General features: G+C 40.5%; 1 long non-coding RNA gene and 1 other non-coding gene across 2 annotated transcripts in view; both read left to right on the top strand.

The window, feature by feature from the left end:
• Nucleotides 1–2,150: 2,150 nt before the first annotated feature.
• LOC112426206 (small nucleolar RNA U3) lies at nt 2,151–2,366 on the top strand. Its single transcript, XR_003017495.2, has one exon. It is a non-coding gene; the product is annotated as a small nucleolar RNA U3 (small nucleolar RNA).
• Nucleotides 2,367–14,978: 12,612 nt separating this feature from the next.
• LOC105479129 (uncharacterized) overlaps nt 14,979–23,302 on the top strand; it is a 29,347-nt gene continuing 21,023 nt past the window's right edge. The window contains exons 1-4 of the long non-coding RNA XR_011607171.1: nt 14,979–15,041; nt 16,556–16,649; nt 17,348–17,566; nt 19,806–20,164. This is a non-coding gene — a long non-coding RNA (uncharacterized lncRNA). The remainder of the gene's footprint in view (nt 15,042–16,555; nt 16,650–17,347; nt 17,567–19,805; nt 20,165–23,302) is intronic.

Raw genomic sequence — 23,302 nt, 5'->3', positions numbered from 1 at the left:
CTTGCCATTGTAGGTGGCCTGGATGTCAACTCAGGGTGTGCTGACACCTAGGCCAGTGCTCTTGGAGTCCATGCCAGTCTCTTCTTGTCCTGATGTTCCATCTGGTTGTCTACAGACTTCTCTGCTGCCTTCAAATTCTGGGCATCCTGCACACCAACAGTCAGCTCTGCCACAATCCTGCCTCACTGCCTAATGAAGGTGTGCACCCACACCCAGCTCTTCACCTACACCCCCTGCTCGCCTCTCCTCTTGGGCATTTCCATTTGCCACTCTTGCCACCTCCTGCTTGGGCCTCCAGGGGCTGCCTGTTCATCACACATGGCCCTTGTGACTTTCTCTAGCCATTTCCTGGTGAAGATGCCACCCACTGCAGTCCCATGCTGGAGATGCCAGGACAAAAGGGGCAATGGAGTAGACCCAGAGAACTCTACTCCTCCCCAGCCCAGAAGCTACCGAGCAACAGTGAGTGGAAGCCCCTGGCTGCATAGGTGGAGGCCAGATAGACCACTCCTCACCCCATCCCAAAGAACAGGAAATGAACTGTGAGGCCTCCAGGCCCAGCCAGGGAAGAAAGCTGCACATAGGCCTATGGTGTGGCCGCAGCCACACAAGTTTCTTTCAGAAGGAAAGGGTAGGAACAGGGGTGGCAGTCAATGGAATCTTCTCATAATTCCCAAGTGTTTTGCTAGAACAAAGGGCTAACCTCCAGCCTCAAGTCTCTCTGTAGGGCACTTAGTTCCTTCTCACTGCAGAATCAGCAGCCCTGGAATCTGCCGAGGCTCCCCTCTTCAGCCACCCACTTTTATTTTTCTCTGTGTTACTTCCATCTGCTGATGTTGCCTCACTTGTAATGTGCCATAAAACAGATTTGACAAATTTTTTGTTGTCTATCTTCCCACTAGAATATATGCTCCTAGAAGGTGGGGCCCCTGCCCCAGAGCCTAGAACAGTGCCTGTCCAAGCTGAAGTGGCACTTGGGCAAAGCCATTGAATGAATGCATGAGAGGGAAGCAGCCCAGTCCTGTCAAATGAGCTGGAAGAGACTGACTTCAGAGACAGCCTAATCTTTTTCTCTGTTAACATAAATAGCGAACAAGGAGAGTCTCTTTAAAAGAAAAAGATATTTATCTAGGAATAGAGCACTGTATTGGGAATATGCATATCATAGTAAACTATGTACATATTCAGGGAAGTAAAGGAAGACAGATTTTTAAAGGAAGAAAGAGAAGGATTACATATTTGTTCTGACATAATTATCCTTGACTCCAAAGACCAATAACAAGGGTGATGCCAGTCTGGGCTTGGACAGGCAGTGGCTGGGCAGATGTCTTCACAGAAGTCTTTTTTGTGTAAGGTTGCAATGGCCTTTGTGCAAAGTCATGGTTTTTACAGAGTCTTGTGTGATAGTTTTTGTTATCAGGCATACACGTATGAGAACTCTGTCTTCAGGACCTTTCCCAGCTCCATTTGTCAGGGTTCTTTCTTTCTTTTTTTAACATTAGTGACTCCATTTTGATTTTGACAACTTTCACAACCCTAATTTTTCCTGGAAGGAAACTGGGAGCAGTCCAGAAATTCTAAGTAACTCCTTGGATTTGACACTGGAACTGGGTTTTGCATTTTTTTCAAGGAACTTAAGACACTCTACCCCATTTGCCCTTCCCACACACTCTCTGAGGGATGTGATGATGATGGGAGCAGAAGCTTAGAGAGGCTAAGTTGCTCAGATGACACAGCCAAAATTTAAGCCCAGATTTGTGTGACTCCAAAACTATGGCTTTTTAATCATTAGACTGGGGATAACAAATATATTTCATTTCAAGAGCCACATGCAATTAACTGAGATGTGACTCAGGGCCACCATTTTGAGGACTCTGAGGCTCCTCAGGTTCAGCAGACAAGAGTGCGTGATTGATTAGCAATGTCTGCCAGGGGCACAGGGTGGGGAGTGACAGTGTTTTGTCATCCCTGCCACTAGGCGATGATGCAATATTAGGTTCCTCATCTTAGACTCTTTGTCCCTCACCACATTGCTTCTGAGGCCAATATTCCTATAGTTCCTGCCTCAGCAATGAGAAGTTCATGACAAAGCTACCAAACACTGTCAAGTTGGAGGTGAGCAGAGCACGATTCCATTAGTAAGAAATGGAAACACTGTACTTTCAGGGATCATTTATATGATTTGTGGCTACAGAGGTTGCTCAGCGTGAGGAGCCACAGAAACCACGGGGAGGAGGCGCAGCATTCTCTGTGGCGTGTGAAGCCAGCTCTTGGTGTTACTTCGCTACAATTGCATTTGCCATTGATGATGGTTCTTCTCTCATCTCAGGGAGAGTGGAAGGGAGAGAGGATATAGCCTGAGTGATTCCTGTTTCAACATTTAAAAAGAAGAAAGAAAGAAACTGAATGCACGTTTGGTCATTCCAGAATCATTTGCCCATCACACAGGGCTTAGTATCACCTTTGTGTAGAAAGAACACCAGTACGTTAACTGTGGGGGAACAGATAATCCAAAATTATTTATATCTGTCTTTGGAGGCATCACATGACCTAGGGTGGCAGAGTTATCTCAATAACTATGTTTACTTGGGGTTATGTTATCCTCTCAGAGATCACACTGAGAACGGGGAAGATAGCCCTGACATGTGCTTTGTGATGGTGGGACTGAAGACAGCAGCTGAAGAAAACATTTGCTGCCAGTGATACATAAAGCAGAGACTCCATTTTGCCCAGAACAGAGCATGAGTTGTATATAAAAGGCCTGACCACTCCATGAATCAAGTCAGGGAACCCAGAAAATATTATTGAGTCATGAGCTAAGCCCTATAAAATGCCTCATATCACACACAATAACAGATACTTCAATTTTCTCCCATCTGCTTGGATATGTTCTGCAGGATGCTATGTAATATGAGGTCTGGATATGGACCCTGAACTCAAGGAAACTATGCCCCAGCTCAGGAGACAAGACTAATGCACATTTTACCAAGACACAACCTGCCCTGAGGCCTCGATTTTTGTCTCCCTTCCTTCCCCATGAAGCAGCCTATCTTTATGCCAAATGCATGGGAATTCCTTGTAATTTGTCTGATATTTTGTATTATTTTCACCTCTGTGTCTTTGCTACTGTTCCCAGACTACCTTGCAAATAGTTCTTCAGGGTTTTGATTTTTGTCTTTGCCCCTCACCAGCTATGAAGTCCTGGAAAAGTTATTTAACTGCCTCTATGCCTCCGTTTCCTCCTCTTAAAGTGGGGATGACAACAGTTTTACCTCCTAGGGTTGTTGTAAAAAATTAAATGAGTTGTCGAATATTAAAGTACTTAGAAACACACTCAGCACTTAGAAGGACTAGACAAGAGTTAATAATTAGCATCATCACTCACCCTTCAAGACTCAACTTGAATGTTATCTCTACCAAGAAGCATTTCAAAAATTACCACAAAGTGAAAAGACAAAAGATTACCTGCAAAAGAGCTTTGCAATACATATGACAAAGGACTGACTGTTTTCCTTAATTTATGGGAAGCAAGTACAAATCTGTAGGAAGACAACAGTTCAACAGAAAACCACCCAGCTGTCAGGAACATGCAGTTCATCGAGAAAGAAATACAAGTGGCCAATAAGCAAGAAAAGATGCTCACTTTCACTCATAATGCAAGTCAAAATAGTAACAAGAAGCCTTTTTTTTTTTTTTTTTTTTTGCTTATCAGACTGGCAAAATTTTAAAGTTTGATGATACCCAGTGTTGGCAAGAATGGGGAAATTAACCATTTGCATATACTCTTGAAGAAAGTATAGATTTCTGCAGCCCTTTCAGCAAGCATTTTGGAAATATTTATCAAAATCAAAAATGCACATTTCCTCAAATGCAGCAATTCTCCTTCTGTTTATTGATATCTTCACAAAAGAATATATGTCAATATACGTCATACTATATTGTAGGGTTATAAAACTGTACCTGGCACATAGAAAGTGCTCAGCAAATAGTTTTTGTATAAATAAACGAACCAAAATGTTCATTGTAGCAGTGTCGGTAATAGACAAAGACAAAAAACAACCTGAATGTCCAGCAACAGGGGAGATTTTAAATAAATCTTTCACAGTCATACTATGGGGAATTCTGCAGCTGTTGCAACCAATATCATATATCTATATATTCTGATTTAAGAAAGCTTCTTTTATTATTGTTTTTTTGTTTTTAAATTTTTTAGTTTGACAAATAATAATTGTACATACTCAATATAATGATTTTCTTTTACTTGGATAAATTTCCTTTAATGGGATTGCTGGATCATGTGGCAGTTCTATTTGTAGTTTTTTAAGGAACCTCCATATTGTTCTTCATCATGGCTGTACTAGTTTACATTCCCACCAACAATGTGTAGGAGTTCCCTTTTCTCTGTATCCTCACCAGCATTTGTTATTTTTTGTCTTTTTGATAATAGATATCCCATCCAGGGTGAGGTGATATCTCATTGTGGTTTTGATTTGCATTTCTCTGATAATTAGTGATGTTGAGCATATTCCATGTATTTGTTGGCCAATTATATGTCTTCTTTTGAGAAATGTCTATTCAAATCTTTCACCCATTTTTCAATTTGATGGTTTGTTTTTTTGCTGTTGAGATGTTTGAGTTCCTCACATATTGTGGATGTTAATCCCCTGTTGGATGAGTAGCTTGCACATATTTTCTCACATTCTATAGGTTGTCTTTTTACTCTGTTGATTGTTTTCTTTGCTGTGTAGAAGCTTTTTCATTTAGTATAATTCCATTTATTTTTGCTTGTGTTGCTTGTGCTTTTGAGGTCTTGTTCATAAAATCTTTTCCCAGACCAATATCCTGAAGCACTTCCCCTGTGTTCCCTTCTAGTAGTTTTGTTGTTTTAGGTGTTAAATTTAGGCCTTTGATCTATTTTGAGTTAATTTTTGTATGAGGTGAGAGGTGGGAATGTAGTTTTATCCTTCTGCATATGGATATCCGGTTTTCCCAGCACCGCTTATGGAAGAGACTGTCCTTTCCTCAATGATTGTTCTTGGCACCTTTGTCAAAAATCAGTTGCTTGATATATGTAAATTAATTTCTGGATTCTCTGTATTCCATTGGTCTATGAGTATTTGTTTTTGTGCCAGTATTGTGCTACTTTGGTTACTACAACTTTGTAGTATATTTTGTTTTTAAAAAATAATTAAAAATTTTTTTATAATAGAGACAGGGTCACTATTGCCCAGGTTGGTCTCAAACTCTTGGGATCAAAAGATCCTTCTGCCTTGGCCTCCCAAAGTGTTGGAATTACAGGCATGAGCCACTGCACCTCACCTAAAACATATTTTGAGGTCTGGTAGTGTGATACCTCTGGCTTTATTCTTTTAGCCCAGGTTTGCTTTGGCTATCCTTTCAGGGTCCTTTGTGTTTCCATGCTAATTAAAAAAAAATTTTTTTTTCTATTTCTATGAAGAATGTCCTTGGTATTTTGATAGGTATGGTGTTGAATCTGTTGTTTGGGTAGTATTGTCATTTTAACAATATCAAGTCTTCCAATTCATGAGGATGGGCTGTCTTTCTATTTGTTTGTATCTTCTTAAATTTCTTTCATCCATGTTTTATAGTTTTCCTTGTAGAGATTTTTCAATTCCTTGGTTAAATTCATTTGTAGGTATTTTATTTTTTGTAGCTATTGTAAATGAGATTTTATTCTTGATTTCCTTTTTCAGCTAGCTCATTGTTCATGTATAAAAATGCTGGTGATTTTTGTATATTAATTTTGTATTCTGCAACTTTACTAAATTCATTTATCAGTTCTGAGTGTTTTGTTTGAGAGTCTTTAGGTTTATATAATCATGTCATCTGTAAAGAGAGACAATTTGACTTCCTGCTTTCCAATTTGGATGCGTTTTATTTCTTTCTCTTGCCTAATTGCCCTGGCTAGGGCTTCTAGTACTATGATGACTAATAGTGATGAGAGTGGTAGCTTTTCCTCATTCAATAAGATATTAGCTGTGAGTTTTCCATATATGGCCTTTATTATGTTCAGGTACTTTTTTTCTATACCTAATTTATTAAGAGTTTTTACCTTGTCTGTATAAGGAATTAAAAAAAAAATGAGCCAGGCATGGTACCATGCACCTGTAGTCTCAGCTACTCAGAAGGCTGAGGCAGGAGGATTGCTTGAGCCCATGAGGTGGAGACTGCAGTGAGCCATGATGATGCCACTGCACTCAAGCCTAGGTAACAAAGTGAGACCATGTCTCAAAAAAGAAAGAAAAAGAAAAAAGAGTTTTTATCATGAAGGGAGGTTGAGTTTTATCAAAAGGTTTTCCTGCATCTGTTGAGATGATTATATTGCTTTTGTCCTTCATTTTATTGATGTGATGTATGACATTTACTGATTTGTGTATTTGAACAATCCTCACATTCCTGGGATAAAATCCTACTTAATCATGGTGAATTATGTTTTTGATGTGTTGTTAGATTTAGTTTGATAGTATTTTGTTGAGAATTTCTGTGTCTCTGTTTACCAGGGATGCTGTAGTTTTCTCTTTTTGTTGTGTCCTTGTTTGGTTTGGGCATCAGAATAATGCTGGCCTCATGGAATGAGAGAGGAAGAATTCTCTGCTTCAATATTTTGAAATAGTTTGAGAAGAATTGATATTAATTCTTCTTGAAAGGCTCAGCAGAATTCATCCAATCTTGAACTTTTTTTTTGGAAGACTTTTCATTACTGGTTCAATCTCGTTACTTGTTATTGGTCTATTCAGTTTTTCTGTTTCTTCTTGGTTCAATGTTGGTAGGGCATATGTATCCAGGGATTTATCCATTTCCTCTAGGTTTCCAAATTTATTGGTGTATATTTGTTCGTATTTGTCTCTAGTGATTCTTTGTGTTTATTTGGTATCCATTGTGATGTCGCTCTTTGTTTCTAATTGTATTTATTTGGATCTTCTCTCTTTTTTCTTTATTGGTCTAGCTAATGGTTTGTCTATTTTTTAATATTTAAAAAACATTTTTGTTTTATTGTCTTTTTAGTCTTAATTTTGTGTATTAATGTTTGGATCCTTATGATTTCTTTTTTTTTCTACTAATTTTGGGTTTGGCTTGTTCTTGTTTTTCTAGTTCCTTGAAGTTTTTAGGTTGTTTATTTGAAATCTTTCTAGTTTTTTGATGTAGGCATTTATTGCTATAAACTTATCTCAATACTGCTTTTGCTACTTTTCATATATTTTGGTATGTTGTGTTTCTATTTTCATTTGTTTCAAGGAATTTTTAAATTTTATACTTAATTTATTCCTTCACCCATGGGTTATTAAGGAGTATGTTGTTTAATTTCCATGTATTTGAATACTTTTGAGTGTTCCTCTTGTTTTTGATGTCATTTTATTTCATTATGATCAGATAAAATACTTGATATGAGTTTGATTTTTTTTAATTTTTTGAGACCTGTTTTGTGTATTACCATATGGTCAGCCCTGGAGAGTGTTGCACGTACTGATGAAAATAATGTGTATTCTGCAGCTGTTGGGTGAAATGTCCTGGAAATCTCTGTTAGGTCCATTTGGTCTATGGTGTGGTTTGAATCTGATGTTTCTTTGTTGGTTTTCTGTCTAGATGGTATGTCCAATGCTGACAGTGAGGTGTTGATGTCCCCAACTATTATTGTAATAGGGTCTATCTCTTTCTTTAGATCTAATATTTGCTTTATGTATCTGGGTACTTCACTGTTGGGTGCATATATATTTATAATTTATATATTCTTTTGCCAAATTGGTCTCATTATATATAATGTTCTTTGTCTTTTTATACAGTTATTAACTTGAAGTCTATTTTGTATGATATAAGTATAGCTATTCATGATTACTTTTGGTTTCCATTTGCATGGAATATCTTTTTCCAGCCTTTCACTTTCAGTTGAGTGTTTTTACAGGTGAGGTGAGTTTCTTGGAGGTAGCATACAGTCAGGTCTTGTCGTTTTATCCATTCAGCCAGTCTCTATCTTCTAAATGGGAAATATAATTCATTTACATTCAAGGTTATTATTGATAAGTCAAGAAGATTCTAATACATAAGGTAAAAAGAAAACACCTAAAACATCAAAGTGCAGAATAATAAACATTTTACATGATCATTAGTGTAAATAAAATATATATATAAATATTCAAATATTCTAGTATATGCATTTTTCTTTCCTGCAAAGATGACTTAGAAGTTGTTTCTATTTCCTTTGTAAAAAAGAATTGGGAACAGGGAGGTGGTCAATGAGAGAGAAGTTTAGATTCATGTTATACTAATAGGTTTCTAGTTGAAATTTTTCTTTTTAAAATTTGTTTGGGGGGGAGTATACATATATTGATTGTATTTTAAAATAAAAAACAAATGCATTTCATTTTCTAGTAGCTGTCCAGGCTCTCCAAGATCTGCCCTGTATACCTCTCTGTCTCCTCTGGCTACCTCCTGCCTCTTAACTTCATGCTCTGGCAGTGCTGATGAGCTGGCAGTTCCTACACACCTGCCACCATGGCCCTATTCCCAGGCCTTTGCTCTTGCTGTTTGGCTCCTCTGTTTTCAGTGTTCTCCTCTCTCCACTCTCCCTGTTATTTAATGCCTTACTCCTATCCGGTATTGCCAAGCTAATCTAGTGACCACTGCAGCGTCTCCATAATACTCTGCACATTTATCTCTCCTCACACTCCATTGTCTTGGAATTGATGTATTAGAAAGGTGACAGTTGTAAGTGATCCTTAGTGCAGGTCTGTGCTTCACTCATCTTTGTAGTTTGAGCTGTCAGCATGGTGCTTCTTACATAAAAGATTTTCAATAAATGTTAGATAGATGGATCAGAGGAAAAAATATATTATCTGAAAAATTATGAAAAACACTTTCTTAAACCCTTTGATAACGGACACTAGTATTCCTACATAAAACAAACTACTTGGCTGGGTGCAGTGGCTCACACCTATAACCACTTTGGGAGGCTGAGGCAGACAGATCACTTGAGGTCAGGAGTTAGAGACCAACTTGGCCAACATGGTGAAACCCTGTGTCTGCCAAAAATACAGAAATTAGCCAGGCATGGTGGTGGGCACCTGTAATCCCAGCTACTTGGGAGGCTGAGGTAGGAGAATCGCTTGAACCTGGGAGGCAGAGATTGCAGTGAACTGAGATCATGCCACTGCACTCCAACGGGGACAACGCAGTGAAATTCTGTCTCCAAAAAAAAAAAAAAAAAAAAAGGAACTATTTGCAAAGCTTGGCATTGACTAAAGAGAGCTGCTTCCCCACTAGCAACCTTTCAGGAATAATTGATTCCAACACCAAAAAAAAACCCCTATATTGTAGCATCCCTACATTGAACAGTCTATTTCTGAACCTTCCTTCCTTCTCTTTCCAAGCCCATCCAGGGCAACCTAGCAAAGGAGTGAAGTCTTAGAAGAGAGAAGCGTCCCAGGGTTTATTCACTCATGTACTGACACTTGCCACATGACAGGCACTGCTCCAGGCAAGGAGGCAGCTGCAGGTCACAAAGAGAACAAGCCTATGTTCTTGCCCTCAGGGACCTAGTTTTATTGAAAAAGAGAGAGTTGAGGGAAGAAAATAAATTGTGGTATAAATAGAGAGAAAAAAGTTATGACCCATTATAAAGCCCAAAGCCTCCAAGTCTCCAAATCAAAACCCCGTTGTACCTGATGATTGAAACCCCAGCCCAGTGGGAATACCCGAGGGGCACTGGAGGAGGGTTAGGAGGTTACAAGGGAACTAGCAAATGCTGCTGCCACGAATCCTTGGGAACAGGTGGATTTCCAGGGAAGACAATCACCTGAAAGAGGGAGAGGGAGAGCTGATTAGGATAGAGTCAAAAGTTTTAACACCAGCGATGCAAAAATAGTGGAGTCAATGAAAGTTTTGTGGCTGCCCTTACAGTGTTTTTCTGGCAGTTGTTCTCCCATGAAGGGAAAGCAGATGGCATACGGATTGAATGAGTAAGGGGGCTGAGGTCTTCAAATATCTGTACTTATGAACAGGTGCTATGGGAGGAGGATGGGCCAAAGATAAGGTGTGGGGGCTGGGGATTGAATAGAGGAAGGCCTGCAGAACTGTCTCTCCACTTCCTTGAGCTACTCCCCACCCTACCCCCAGCTCCCTCCTGTCCCTGTTCTGACCCTGGCCTCTGAAGCATGAAGGTCACTGTGGCTTTGGCACCATTAACCTGAGTGGTTTTAATGACGTGGCCCAAGAGTGGTCTGTAAAGCAACAGTGAAAACACATGCACTGGAGCAATTCCAGTCAAATGGTACCTAATCCCTGCTCTGTCAGTAATCTGCTGCATGACCTTGGGTTGGTAACCCCTCTCTCTGTGGGTTAGGCTCAGTATACAACATCTGAGATTCTTTCTGTATGAATGTTCTTTATGGAATTCTAAACTTCACACATGTTCTTGGTCTCTAAACTTCTAAAAGCACTGTAGATTACTCAGAGATAAAAGGGTTTGTTGAATGAAGAACTCCAACAAATACATTTTTTACTTCTTACCACATATTTTGTAAACAATAATTGGGATGTCTACCCATAGTATCTAACTTAATCACAAGACATTTATTGAAGGCTTATTGCACATTAAGCAATTGGGCTAATAGTCTGGAACTAGGCTGTGATAATATTAACATCAATAGGTTGAACACTGTCGTGTATATCATCTCCCATAACCCTCAGTTCTGGAAAGGTAGGTATTATCTTCCTCATTTACAAAGAGAAAAAAACAAAGGCTTTGAGAGATTAAGAAATCTGACCAAGGGCACACAGTGAGAAAACCACAGGGCCAAGATTAAAAACTCATGGTGGTCTGACTCCAGAATCTGAATAATTTACTGAGATTTATTGCCTCTTCTGGAAATAATTATAGGTGGCTTAAAAAGAATAAGTAACTGTTACATGAAGCAAACATATCAAATTTGCTGCTGATCTAAGCAGTACTTTCTCCTCCCTCACCAGGTTTATTTTCCAATGCCCTCAGAACTTCCTACCAGCAGCCCCTAACTCAGCTGCTCTCCGGATTCCTGCTACACAACCTCTTGAGGATGGCTGGATGACTGACCCACCAGCAGCCTTCTTTGCCCAAACTCCTTATGCCAGATTAATTCTCTTTATGGGAATTGTTGTGGGAAGCTTTTCACAGGAAGGAAACCGAACCCACATGACGATATTGCCCAGAATTTGAATGTTACATTTTTCCTGGGCTAAAGAAACCTTGCTGAGAGCCCTCCGTGATATTTGTTTTGTAGTTGTTATTTAAACTGAAGGGCTACTGAGCTGCTTGATCAGACAATGAAGTAAATGACAGTTTAACTTTCCAGAAGCGAGGTGCCAGGAACCACTGATATCTTGCTTTTGTGGCTGAGATCTGAACCTCAGGATGGAAGAAGAGTCGTAAGTCACCTTAGATGGTCCTGGAGCTGCCAAACTGTTAGGCCCTGCAAAAGTCCTGGAAGCCAAAGGAATTACTTCGCAGGGCCAAGAGGCAGGAAGAGGAGATTACCACTGTGGATTTACAAAATGTTGACCTGAGGTCCCAAAACAACATTCTGCTCATAGATCTAGAACAAAGGAAGGGAGCTTAATCAACATAAGCCAGTGATGATAACACATCAGGCTTGAACACAAACTCAGTGAGTGCAAAGCAGCTCATGGGAGAAAATACAACTGAATGTACGGTTGACATATAGGCATATCTTGCATACTGCTGGCAGTGGAGAGTAACCTGGGTAAGTGTCCCCCTAAGATATCTCCAGGAGGGAGGTATCACGGATGTCTATTAGATTTCCCCACCTACTAAAGAATATCAGCATTCCCACTGCTAGAAAGACCTCAGCCAGCTTTCACATTGCAGATGAGAAAGCTGACAGGCAGGGAGGGGAAATGACTGGCCCAAAGTCACATGCAGAATGGGAACTGAAATGCTTCTGCTGACAGCTGTCACAATGTTCTTTTCCACAGTCTCAGCATTGCACTGGTTCTTACCCTTTGTCCCTGAGATGTGGTTTCACTGTTTTTCATTGTTTGTGTATAATTGCAGTGACCTTGGTGGCTACCAGCATTGTATCCCAGGTATTCAACCCAACTGGTGGTTGAGCTTGTTATTTCTAAGTTACTTATCATAGGCAGAGAAGTCAAAGGGCCTTGGAGGTTTGCTGGAAGAAGACTTAGGCAGGGGACAGGGGAGTGCAGTACATGATACCAATGATCAAATATCTGAAAAAACTGAAAGAGGAATTGTTAGGCTCACTTGTTGCTGCTACAGGACACTGGTTCTCAAAGTGTGGTCCAGGAACCAGCAGCATTGGAATTACCTGGGAATTTGTCAGAAACGGAAAATCTTGGGCCTCACTCCAGACCTATTGAATCAGAATCTCGAGAGTAGGGCCCATCAAACTGTTTCAAGCCCCAAAAGTGATTTTGATGTGCTAAAATGTGGAGCCCTCTGCCCAAACAGAGTAGGATGTGTGAGTTAAATTGTCAGGAAGACAGATAAGCAAGGACTATGCGACACGGATGGGTCCCCTGGAAGGTGAGGTGACACTAGATCAGGCACACAGAATGAACCCCCACCAGTCAAGAGAGTTCTGAGTGGGGAGCTTGCCTGGAAGGAAAATGCTGAATAGATTCCCTCTAGGCGCTCAGCAACTCCAAGATCCTATGACAATTTTTACACGATAAATGGGCCAGGAAATACAATTACTTCCCCGTTCTGGAATGGAAGCACCACAAAGGCAGGCATTTTTGTGGGTTTTTTGTGTTTTATTTTTTTCTGTTATAACTCCAGTGCCTAGAGCAGGGGTAGAACTCTTGGCCCAAATCCAGCCCACAGCCTGCTTTCGCAAGTGACATTTTATTGGAACACAACCATGCTCATTCATTGACATATTATCTATAGCTGCTTTCACAATCTTGTACTACAATGGCAGAGCTGAATCACAGAGACTGACCATAAAACCCATGAGACCTAAAATGTTTGCTCTCTGGTCCTTTATAGAAAAAGTTTGACAATCCTTGACCTAGGATGTTGCCTGAGTCACAGTAGATGCTCAACAAACATTTGATGAATGAGTGGATCCTTTTCTCTGTTGGCAGAGAGGTACAGAGACCTTAGTCTGGGAGAAAACAGAGATACAGAGGATACAGGCATCAAATTCAGGAGTGACCAGACCTGACATTGAGTCCTCGCTTCACCATTTACAAGTGGTGTGACCTTAGGCAAATTATTTAGCTCTCTGTGTGTCATATGCCTCATTTGTAAAGCAGCAATAATACTAGCCATTTGTAGTTAGTCCATGTATGACAATGAATCAATTTACATACTGCACAGAAAGCATGGAGCTTGATGCATGTAACTACTGAATACATGTTCCCCAGTTATTAACAACCTTGAGAAGTCTTTGATGAGAGGGGTTCAGACATGTAGGTTTGGACACAGTGGAACAAGGAGTTGACAATCAGAAGGTCTAGGCTGTCCTTGGTTTTACCACCATGCAAGAGCTCTCTGTAGAAGCAGAAGAAAGGGCAAATTCAGAGATTATTATTAAGCAGCTCAACATTTAAATTTGTAGAAAGCTACTAGGTAGACAATTTACATATGAGCATCTTTAAGATAGTGTATAAAGAGGCAAGATTTCATTGATTATATATGTTCAGGTGTTTTCCAGTAGTGAAAACTAGTAATTCATCTATATTTTCTCACATATTCCCCTGATAACCAACTGCATACAGCTGGCTGGGTGTCAGGGCTGGACAGTCCAAGGTCACGGGAACCCTCAGAAACTACCTTGTCATAGAGGGACCGACCTGGTCTTCTTACCAGCTGACAGTGGAGTTCTCCAAGAGGGGAGTGTTTTCTCAAACAGTGCAAGCATAGCCCCTTTGTGTTAGGTTGGTAGTGTTTTACTCATGTTATTGTTTTCTGGCAGGAATTCTTTACATAGCCTAGGTGTTCTGGCAGAAGTCTCCAAGCCCTCCAATGCCCCAGGGTAAGCCAGAAACAATAAATCACAGGCAAGTACAAATCCACACTGGCAGGAGACTGAGTCAGAAACATGTTGCAACTCAGGACTGCAAATGCCCATGTTTATAGCTTCCCTAATTCTGAGATTTTGCAAATTACCCTGCATGCCTGTTTCCAGCGTATCAATTTTTCTCAGTCACATTGAGGAAAGTGTGATAATTTCCAGAACTCTTTGGAGTATGCTGGCAAGTGCAACTTCACGTGAGGAAAAACACCTGGAAGTTCACATCTCTCCTTCATTCACATGTGTCGAGCCTTACCCCAGAGCCCTCAACTCACACATTCCATTAAGAACTGTACATCTTCAACATGTAGAATTTAATTATGGATATCTCCAGAGTGTGAGAATCTGCTATATTTCTTCCAAGACATAGAGGTTTAATAAAAAGGAAAACTGAAGAGGTATAACCCAGATTTTTATTTCTTCATGTATATATCTTGTTATATATCAGGATCCGGAACACTGGAATCCCTCTCCTGGAAGTCAATTACCACTTACATGCAGAGAAAAACACAGGGTTTTCTATCTCTAAAGTTCCTACCTAGGTCACTCCCCTCTAACCTTCAATCCATAAACATCAGCTATCATCCAATAACCTGATTGCCACCTCCCACCAAGCCCATTCCAAAACAGTGACAAAATTTGTGTGTCCCACTAGAAACTCAAACTTGTGGCTACACCCTTGTAGAAGGCACAACATTTGCTCAAAAGGCTTCCATAAACATCCGTAGAGCAATTACAGATCATATAAGGAAAAATCCTTGAAAAGTATGGGAGCTTGGCAGGTGGTGGGAACACATTAGGAGCTTTGAGTGAGAAGGTCTGGAGTGGTTCCAGCTTCCATGCTCATGCATGAACTCATAATCCATCTCATTCTCCTTCCATGACCCTTTCTGGCCTCACAGAGAACACATTCTTTTCTCTCAAGCAATTAAACTTTGAAGTATCTTATGCTATTACAGTGAACTAGCCAAACTCATGGGTGACCCTCAAGTAAGTCCTGAGTTTCCTGCAATGCAATAACAAAGTAGATGGTATTTTTCCAGTAAAGAGAGACAAGGGAGAGGACGGGCAAGGATTGGCTCCTTCCCTCAACTCTATTCAGTCTTGGTCACCTTTGGACCATCTCAATACAGGTAGGGCCATGGGTGTCATTATCCTTCAACAAGAAGGTGGCTTTTCTTCAGGAAGTCGAAGGCCCCTATGCAAGTCTAATGGGTTTAGTTAGCAACACTAATGGATGGAATCGCAAGGTTCTATTGAACCTTTTATTTTGCACAAAAGCCTCAAGAAATCAGCAGTCTTTCTGTAGATAACACAGTCCAGGACTTCAGAACTGGTCTCTTCATCTTCCAGGGCCCTGGCTGTCTTCAGGCTGCTAAGAAATAACCACACCCATGAATCTGGATGTTTGGCTCTGCTTAGCTTAAGTAAAGTAATTTCTGATCCAAATCTGGTCCGCCTCCCCCATCACTACCTCAGCCAAGACACTGGTCTCATTCTTCATGGAATGGAGCTCTTCCTCCCTGCCTTCCCTTGGTGTCCTCACCCTGGGGCCAACAAGGGCACACCCCCCAGCAGCCCTCCTTGTGGAGCCTGCCTCAGGCTCCCTACTGGCATTCCAGGCTATGGCCTGAAGCTCTTCCCTGTTCCAAAGGTCTCTCTCATCTTTCCTCCAGTGATTTGATCTTTCTTGTCCCATGCTCACCTCCAATGCTTTTCCCAAGTCACTGGGGTGACCCTCTGCTCCTGCCCTCTGCCAAGCATCCTTCTTCTTCCATTGTCCAGCCATCTCCTGCAATACCTCTTCTTCCCTTAGGCCTTCCTGGGCAGGTGAGAAGAGAGGTAGTGTTTTCTCCCTCCTCTACCCTGGCTAATCTTTCAGTCTCAACTCCCAAAACACACCTGAATAAAAAGCCAAACCAGCAAAAATGAACAGGTGGTGGAGTGAGGAAGGAGACAATAAGATTGCTGGGAAACGACAGGAACGAATCTCTTCCCTTTTGTCCCCCACCAAGTAAGGCTGAGGGGAACTGGGACAGATGGAGAACTCAGTCAGCCCTGGGAGGACAAGAAATAGATGTACAAGTATCTGGAAACTCCTAACTTAAAGCCCACACATTCATATTCACACATTATTCACCCAGTGAATGAGAGGTCACTATGGAATGCAGGTTTTTGTTTTTGCCTGACTCCTTTCCACTTAGCCCTGACCTCTAATTTTCTTATTTTTTTTCTCGCTACTTTAAACTTATACTACTTTATTTTTTTTTATCATCCAAATAGGCCACTGGAGTCCTTTCTGAAACTAGATGAGTCATTTATTTATTTATTTATTTATTATTTATTTATGAGACAGGCCCTTGCTATGTTGCCCAGGTGAGTCTCCAACTCCCAGCCTCAGCCTCCCAAAGTGTTGCAATTACAGGCCTGAGCCACCATGTCTGGCCTAAGATGGATCTTACTCACAACTACTCACATGTCTTGTTCTGCTCCCATCCACGCAGATAAACACAAGTGACCCTCAAACAACCAAGAATACACATAAACAAGCAGCTGGAGGCCCACATCAGCGACCTGCAGTGATAAGAGCTGAATGAGGTGTGTGTCCACAAATAGACTGAAGTATTTGTTCAGGAAGCCCAAAGATAAACCTATTGATATACATAGGTCCATTTTGAACAGTGGGTGAGAAGGCTCCTGGCCTGGGTTTTCCAGGAAAGAGAGTGAATGAGGGCAGAGGTGAGTGCTGGGCAGGAAAGACAAAAGTGAGTGGATGAGGGGGATCTAGGAGGTATGAGAGACACTGTGTGGTGTGTGAAGACCCCAGGAGTGTGCTGCTTGGTTGATGTTATTATTCTGGTCTGCAGGTGTGTCTATCTGAATGTGCTTGCCTATCTTAGGCTGTGAACCTCTAGAGGACAGGACTGGGCCCACATCTATTGCTGTCCCATGCTTTACCATGGTTTACCAGGTTTGTTGACTAACTCAGTGACTTGACTTCCAGCCTTGAGTGTCTCTAAGTGCCCAGTGAATTCCAGAGGAATATTATAAAATGCACTTTCTCTAGGGCTTTACTGAAACAGAGTTCTTTGCCAGGCTGGAATCATTTTGGTGTTGTCCTACTAAAAAATAGAAGATGTGCTCCATGAGCTGTCCACAGCATCTTTAGTCTTACAATTGCTCTGATGAGATTCCTAGAACTTCAAGATATAATCTGTGTGCTCATTGGTTGTCTCCATGTTTGTTTCCCTCAAAAGCAGAAAGGGGGTAAGCCTTATTCATATTTGCATTTCCAGAGCTTAGTCCCATGCTAAACATCCTGTGTGCTCCAGAAATACCGACTCAGAGAATGCTGGAATGAATGAACACAGGCCTGAAAAGTGAAGTCCAACCCAGCCTCCACTCCCAGCACTGTCTCCCTCAATATTGTACCAGGCAAGAGCCAAGTGATTGACCAACATTGCAGAGCTCCCTACTCCTGGCTCCTGCAGGCATTTGAGTTTGCAGCCTCTTAGGTAAACATGAGTATAATTCCTATTTTATAGAAGTCCTGTTTGATTTATAAACCTGAGATTCAAAAAATGTCACTAACGTTTTTGAAGTCACATTGCTAAGAGGTAAAGCCAACACTGGTCTTCTAGACCTCAAAGTCCATTTAGGTAACCACTCTTAATTCCTACACTTATACTAGCTGCATGACCATCGCTTCATTACTTGAGCGCTCAAGCCAAAGTTCCCTCATCTGTAAGATAAGAGTCATAAAAACTACTTAAAATATTTGTGAGATGTAGATGACATGTATGAAGCAGAACCAGATAAATAAATATACTTTTAAGATACTTACCCTTAAAATTTGAAGGAAAGAGTCACATGAAGAGTCTTCTTACCTAAACCAACTTAGGCAAGAAGTTATATTCATGTGGAACCTCCTCCTTGAAATAAAATAATGATCAACATTAGAGAAATGCAACTCAGTACCACAATTAGATACCATCTCACACCAGTCAGAATGGCTACTATCAAAAAGCCAAAAAACAAAAGATGTTGGTGAGGCTGCAGAGAAACAGGAATGCTTACACACTGTTGGTGGGAGTGTAAATTAGTTCAGCCGCTGTGGAAAGCAGTTTGGAGATTTCTCAAAGAACTAAAAATGGAACTACCATTCAACCCACAACCCCATTACTAGGTATATACCCAAAAGAAAATAAATAGTTCTACCAAAAAGACACATATACTCGTATGTTCATTGCGGCCATATTCACAATAGTTAAAACACGGAATGAGCCAGTGCCCATCAATGGTGGACTGGATTTTAAAAATGTGATACATATGCACCATAGGAATACTATGCAGCCACAAAAAGAATGAAGTCACATCCTTTACAGCAACATGGATGCAGCTGGAGACCATTATCCTAAGCGAAATAAAGCAGGACTTGAAAATCAAATACCACATGTTCTTACTTATAAGTGGGAGGTAAACCTTGGGCACTCATGGACATAGAGATGTCAACAATAGACACCAGGGACTACTAAAGAGGAAGGAAAAGATGGGGGGCAAGGGTTGATATACTAACTATTGGGTACTACGTTCAGTACCTGGGTGATGGGATCAATCGCTTTCCAAACCTCATCATCACACACTGAGGTATTACATTGTCTGACGAAACCACAACCTATTCCTCCATTCAACAATCAATAGGTATTTGGGTTGTCTCCAATTTATATTTTTTATCAATAGTGCAACTACAAGTATTATTTTTTAATCAGTTTGTTATGTGCATGTAACAAACCTGCACAAGTAGCTCTGAATCTAAAATAAAAGTTGACATTTTAAAAAATAAAAAAGTAACAAATTAATTTAAAAAGGATCAAGTCTTCATCCACTTACCCTTTTATTCAGCAAATACATATCAAGGGTCTTCCATGTGGCAACTGGTACCCAGGGAAAGAAAAGCCAGTGGAAACGTGGGCTTTGAGTCAGGAAACTTAGACACATCCTCCCTCCCTCTTGTCTTTACTAGCTGAGTGAATTTGTGCAAGTCCCTTAACTGCTACAACCCTCAGTTTTCTCATCTGTAAAATGGGAATGATAATACCTAATGCATACACCTGTGAGGTGTAAATAAGATTTATATACTGCCCAGGCATAGTGGCTCACACCTGTAATCCCAGCACTTTGAGAGGCAGAGGCAGGCAATCTTCTGAGCCCAGAAGTTTGAGACCAGCCTGGGCAACGTGGTGAAATGCCCGTCTCCACAAAAAAATACAAAGATTAGCTGGGTGTGGTGGTGGGAGCCTGTAGTCCCAGCTACTCTGGAGACTGAAGTGGAAGGATGGCTTGAACCCAGCGAGGTGGAGGCAAGGCTGTAGTGAACCATGATCGTGTCACTGCACTCCTACCCGGGTGGCAGAAAGAGAGATTTTAAGAAAAATAAAACTTACGTACAAAAAGGTTCAGTCTCTGATACAATGCACATGTCTACAAATACCTACACCTATAATGACAGTTATCATTCCCGCCATTGGCCTACTAAGGGCAGGGCAGTGGGAACAGCCAGGTCAGCTCTACAGTAGGCAGAGCAATTGTTTAGAATTTAAATTAGCAAATTATTTACTGGGGAAAGGGGTGTTTTTTTTTTTTTTTTTTTTTTTTTTTTTATCACTGATATCGTGAAGAATTGCCAGTGTATGGTAATAATTAAAAAGCAAACTCACTCTTAGTCATTTTATTTTTGTTTTAAATTCTCTGCAGACAGCCCGGTGCAGTGGCTCATGCCTGTAACCCCAGCACTTTGGGAGGCTGAGGCGGGCGGATCACGAGGTCAGGAGTTCAAGACCAGCCTGGCCAACATAGTAAAACCGTGTCTGTACTAAAAATACGAAAAATTATCCAGGCAAGGTGGCATGCGCCTGTAGTCCCAGCTACTCAGGAAACTGAGACAGGAGAATGGCTTGAACCTGGGAGGTGGAGGTTGCAGTGAGCTGAGATCGTGCCACTGCACTCCAGCTTGGGCGACAGAGTGAGACTTCATCCAAAAAAAAAAATTCCTCACAGACAATGCACTCCTACTTTCTTCACCTGGTACAGTCCACTTTCACCACCAGTCCTGGGTAAGTACTGGATTACACATTGGTACCAAAAGGTGATAATCAGAATTATTTGGCACTGTTATAACAATACCTATAGTAACACCTTTTGGATTCTGCAATATAAAATCAATAGGCTTTGTTAGATAACAGCAAAAGTCTGAATTAATCCAAAAAAATTTATGGATTTTTTTTCTATTTGAAAGATTTTTTATTGAAGTATGACACACATTTTATAAAAGCACATATATCATATAGCCTGCTGAAACCCCACACTCACATAAGCAGAACTCAGATAAATAAACAGAACATGGCCAGCACCCAAAAGCCCCTTCATGCCTGCTTCTAGTCACTACCCCTTTCACCTGTTTTTGTAAATAGAATTTGTACAGTAAGGGCTCTTTATGTCTGGCTTCTTTTGCTGAACTTCATGTTTGTGAGATTCATCCATATTTTTGTGTTTGGTTGTAGATGGTTCATTCTCATTGTTGCATAGTATTCCATTGTGTGATGAGACCACAATCCATTCCTCCATTCAACTATCAATAGGTATTTGGGTTGTCTCCAGCTTATAGTTATTATCAATAGTGCAACTACAAGTCTTGTCTTTTGATGAGTATTATGTCCAGGTTTCTATGGGGCCTATACCTAGGAGCGACTTTGCTGGGTTACAGGAAATGCACATGTTCAGCCGTGGTGCATACTGCCCAACAGATTTCCAAAGTCGTTTTCAAAGGACTTATGTTAAGCATTGCACCACCACTTCTAAACTTCAAAGTCCTTTACACTGAGTGAAGTAACAGGCTCCTGGAGATAGGCAAGAAATGGATGTTTCTGGTTAATGAACCATGAGGCAGAAACTTTCTAGCATTTCAGCAGTCACTTGAGCTGAGCACTCCAGGAACTTGCCTGGAAGAACACAGGACTTGATATCCCAAAACTCTGCTTCAGATCAAATACCAAAAGACTTTCCCCACAAGAGGGTCCTAGCCATCATCAATGATTAAATTAAAAAACCAAAGAGAACAAGGGAAAGCAAAGAAAGAAAGAGGAGGATTCAAGGAAGGGAAAGAAAGAAACCCAGGCTCCAGAGAAAAGTTATGAAATTCGGAGCCAACGCTTGAAAGAAATCTGTAAGCCACAAAAAGTGGAATGATCAGCCAAGCCCTTCCTTTATTTTTTTTTATTTGTATCATTATTATTATTATTATTTTTGTAACCAACCATTCCTTCAAAACCAAACTACTCAAAGAAACATCCCGAGAAGAACAATAGGAACACTTAAGACAGGACCAGCCCTTCTTGTCTCCTTACGTTACTCAACTCTCCTCCAAGGCTCTGTTCTGTCTCACTTGTCAAGGACTTCACTTCACTGCCAAGAACACAGTTCTCTGTCCTGAGATTCACATCCCGTCTGTGCCACTGCCAGTTAGCCTGCTGAGGCTGCACCTGAAACTCCACACTTTCAACCACTCTTTCTTGCTGAAACGCAGCTTTCATTCCCCTCATCAACCCTCATCTTCTACAACCAACCACACTCAAGACCTGTGGCTCCTACTTACACTGTCCCTGATCCCTTCCACTGTTGACTTTCATCCAGATGACTGTTACAAGGCCCCTATGTCTCCCTGCCTCCAGGCTGACTTTCCCCAGACCCGCCTTCATCCACTTCCCGAGACATCTTTCTAAACTGTGCATCTGAGTATGTCATCCCTCTATTTAAACCCTTGCAAATCTTTCCATGGCCTCAGATTGGAATAAATCAAAACTCATTAACATGCTCAACAAGGCTGTTAGAGACCTGGCCCCTACCTTTCTCTCAGCTCCATTTCTCAAACTCCTCTCCCTGTGCTCAATGATCCAGCCATGAAGAACTTCCTTCCATTTGCTAAATAAACTGTGTGCTCTCTCTCCCCTTTATTTAGCTTTATATATATATATATAAATTGTCTAGTATATGAATTATATTCCAATAATACTGTTGTATTCTGTTATATATATAAAACAGTACATATATAACATATACTACTGTAACATAATACTATTTTTATATATAATATATAATATGTATTTTATATATAATATACAAATATACATAAATTGTATATATTATACATATATGGAGACCATTTAATATATATATAACATTATATATATATATAATGGAGGCCACCACATTTTTTTTTTTTTTTGAGACAGAGTTTCACTCTGTCACTCAGGCTGGAGTGCTGTCACGCAATCTCAGCTCACAGCAACCTCTGCCTCCCAGGCTCAAACAATTCTCCTTCCTCAGCCTCCCAAGCAGCTGAAATTATAGGTGCCCACGACCACACCCAGCTAATTTTTGTACTTTTAGTAGAAACAGGGGTTTCATCGTGTTAGCCTGGCTTGTCTCAAACTCCTGACCTCAAGTGATCCACCTGCCTCAGCCTCCCAAAGTCTGGGTACAGGCATGAGCCATCACACCTGGTCTCCATTAAATAATTCTTAATTGAGGCTGTAGGTTAAGAGATGGGAAACTTAAAGACTCTGCCTAGTTTATTTTACATATAATACATATTTTATGTAATTAATTATATATATTTTATGTATAAGATATATATAAAAAACAGTATTTGGGGAATATAATTCACATATTAGACAATTTACCTATTTAGTGTACAATTCAAAGGTTTATGGTATATTCATAGAATTGTGCAACCATCACTGCAATCAGTTTTAGAAGTCTCATCACCCCTAATAAAAACTCAGTACCCGTATCAGTCACTCTCCATTTCTTCCCAACCTCCTCAGCCCTAGGCAACTAGTAAACTATTTACTGTCTCTATAGATTTGCCCGTTCTAGACATTTCACATAAATGGAACCATGTGATATGTGGCCTTTTCTTGATTGACTTCTTGTACTTAGCATAATGTTTTCATGGATTATCCATGTTGTAGCATCTATCAGTAATTCATTCCTTTTTATTACCAAACAATACACCATTGTATTAATATACAACACTTTGCTTATTTATTTATAAGTTGATTGACATTTGGATTGTTTTCACTTTTTGGAAAAATGTTTAGAAGCTCTCCATTAGATAATTCTTGTTTTTTGTTTTTTGTTTGTTTGTTTGTTTTTGGTTTTTTGTGCTTTTTTTAGAGACAAAGTTTCACTTT

Source organism: Macaca nemestrina, chromosome 1 (genome assembly GCF_043159975.1).
Source record: "Macaca nemestrina isolate mMacNem1 chromosome 1, mMacNem.hap1, whole genome shotgun sequence".
Classification (NCBI taxonomy): domain Eukaryota; kingdom Metazoa; phylum Chordata; class Mammalia; order Primates; family Cercopithecidae; genus Macaca; species Macaca nemestrina.
Note: the sequence above shows the minus strand (reverse complement) of the source record. Positions and strands in the feature narration are given on the sequence as shown.